Raw genomic sequence first — 3,342 nt, 5'->3', positions numbered from 1 at the left:
GGAGATGATGGTCTCACCAAAGAGATGAAGTGTAAATGTTGTGCATTGAGGCTTTTCTTAAGAACCTTCTGTTGTGCTTTGCTGTCCCTTTAAGGGACAAGCCACACCCACTCCCATTACCTCTGACCTGCCTGCGCCATCTTCCTTCTTCTGTTTCTTCAGCGCGGCCACAAGCTCTCTCTGGCTCTTTCCCTCTTTTCTCTCTCTCTCTCTCTCTCTCTCTCTCTCTCTCTCTCTCTCTCTCTCTCTCTCTCTCTCTCTCTCTCTCTCTCCCTCCCTCCCTCCCTCCCTCCCTCCCTCCCTCCCTCCCTCCCTCCCTCCCTCCTTCCTTTTCTCCCCTTTCAATAAATGCTTTTATGGCTACTTTCTGTGTCCATGGGTCTGCTCACAACCGCCGCGCATTGGGAACTCTGCGGGACCCACCGGAGCTTGCTGCTCCGTGAGCCCGCCAGGTGCCACCACAGGCCCGCACGGTGCGTGACCTTCAGCGGGCCGGGCGGTGGTGACGCACACCTTTAATCCCAGCACTTGGGAGGCAGAGGCAGGCGGATCTCTGTGAGTTCGAGACCGGCCTGGTCTACAAGAGCTAGTTCCAGGACAGGCTCCAAAACCACAGAGAAACCCTGTCTCAAAAAAAAAAAAAAAACCTTCAGCGGTTAAGAGCACTGGCTGCTCTTCCAAAGGACCTGGGTTCAGTTCCCAGCACCCACGTGGCAGCTCACAGTTGTCTGTGACTCCAGGTCCAGGGGACCTGACAACCCTCACAAAGACACACAAGCAGGCAAAACACCAGTGCACGAAAAAGTAAAAATAAATCATTAAAGTTGTATTATTTTTAAAAATTGTAGCTTACGGATCTCTTACAGAGTGTTTCAGGCCGGCCAACACTAAGTAGAGAGATCTTATCTAGAAAACCAAATGAAAAATATGGGGGCCAGCCATGATAATCTAAGTCTGGGCAGGTCACCCAAAGGAAGTTCTTTACTTCCAACCAGTATCACCTGGGACTCTGGCCATCGATAAATTTAAATAAGAGGCCTGAGTCTCAGTAGTTTACCCTGAAGCATTACCTGGTAGCAGGAAAATACCACAAACTGAGATTACCCAACCCCCACCCAAGAACAGACCATTCAAAGGAAATGCCTGACATTCCAACCGCTGTAGATAGGATCACCTGCCAGAGTACCTCACCTGGACACCCCCTAGACAAATGTCAGCCAATCAGGGGTCCTGAACCTCAGAGACCCCTCACCCCCACCTTTACTACTATAAAAACCCAATTCTAATTGAACTCCGGGCTCTCTGGATATTCCAATACTTTGGACATATGGAGAGACCGAGTTTACAAACTTGATTAAAATAAAGGCTCTTTGCTTTTACATATGGGACTCCTTGTTGGCTTGCAGTGATTGCGGATTTGAGCGTAACAAAAAAGAAACAAAAATAGCAAAAGACATTTCTTAGAAAAGTGCTAATAGGAAATAGGCCTGCTTGTTCATGTTCTCATTCAATAATCATGTATGAAGTATCTAGTATTCCCAGCTCCACGTGCCGTGGGGCCATGGGATCCACACCCTGTTCAAGTTCCCGGTTAGATTCAGTGGGTGGGGGGCATCTGCTCTGGTGGGAACAGAGTGTTGGGAGCAGGTGCTAGGACCTATGACAGGGTAGCGGGATAGGGGCACACAAGGAGGAGCAGCCGTTGCTGTGAGGGCAGACTGGAGAGTCCTTTCCCACAGCCAGCAGTGATTCTTTGCAGAATTATCAGGAACTCCCTGCTCCAGCATGGCTCAGTCTGTGTCAGCCTCTGCAGCTGGAAAGTCAGGGATGTTGTTGGATAAGGGACAGGCACGGGTGCTCAAAAGGCCTGATTCCTGCCCTTGCCACACAGATGGAACACTAAACTGAAGGCATCAAAGTTCAAGAATGAAATACATTGGCCGGGCGGTGGTGGCGCACGCCTTTAATCCCAGCACTCCGGAGGCAGAGGCAGGTGGATCTCTGTGAGTTCGAGACCAGCCTGGTCTACAAGAGCTAGTTCCAGGACAGGCTCTAAAACCACAGAGAAACCCTGTCTCGAAAAACCAAAAAAAAAAAAAAAAAAAAGAATGAAATACATTTATAATGGGGGATCTGGGTGAAAGTGGCACACACTATGGGTAAGGCAGAGGCAGGGAGAAGGCTAAAGGTTCTGGAACCGTCATGGTCCACACAGGAAGTCCAAACCATCCAGGGAGAACGTTATCTCAGAAGCAAACAAACAAAAGGGGAAAGGTTAATGGGTTCCTACTGCTGAAATCCCAACCGTATTGTAAAAGATTGAAGTGTTCAACTGAGAAAATAAAAACAAAAACCCACAAAATTAAAGCCACACGATGCATGAGTGCAAAGGGAAGTTAAAGGACGGATGCTGGTGTGGGGAGACATGGCTTAGGGAGGTGATCTACATGGCAGAAGCAGGGTATTGATTCCTGCAAGTAACTTAGGGCTGGGCATGGTGACACAGGCTTGCAATCCCAACACTCAGAGGCTAGGGCAGGAGGATGGCAAGTTCAAAGCCTGCCTGGCCTAGAGAAGCCTGATTTCACAACACAGAAAGCAGAACTGGTGAGATGACTCAGCATCTAAAAGAGCTTCCCGCCAAGCCTGATGACCTGGAACCCACGCGGTGAGGAGAGAATGGACTCCGGCAAGTTGTCTTCTGACCTACACGCTCAAGCTTGCATGCACACACACCACACATCACATTATATACATACACACATAGCATACACATTCACACCACGCACACAGACACACCACATCACATACACACACACCATACCATATACATATACACATAATATACACATTCACACCACACACACAGACACACCACGTCACATACACACACACCACACATCACATCATATACATACACACATAGCATACACATTCACACCACGCACACAGACACACCACATCACATACACACACACCACACATCACATCATATACATACACACATAGCATACACATTCACACCACGCACACAGACACACCACATCACATACACACACACCACACATCACATCATATACATACACACATAGCATACACATTCACACCACGCACACAGACACACCACATCACATACACACACACCACACAATATACACATAATATACACATTCACACCACACACACAGACACACCACATCACATACACACACACCACACATCACATCATATACATACACACATAGCATATACATTCACACCATACACACAGACACACCACATCACATACATACACACTACACACACACACCATATACACATACACATGCATACACACGCACC

This window comes from Chionomys nivalis, chromosome 11 (assembly GCF_950005125.1).
Source record: "Chionomys nivalis chromosome 11, mChiNiv1.1, whole genome shotgun sequence".
NCBI lineage: Eukaryota > Metazoa > Chordata > Mammalia > Rodentia > Cricetidae > Chionomys > Chionomys nivalis.
This window is presented reverse-complemented; position numbering follows the sequence as displayed.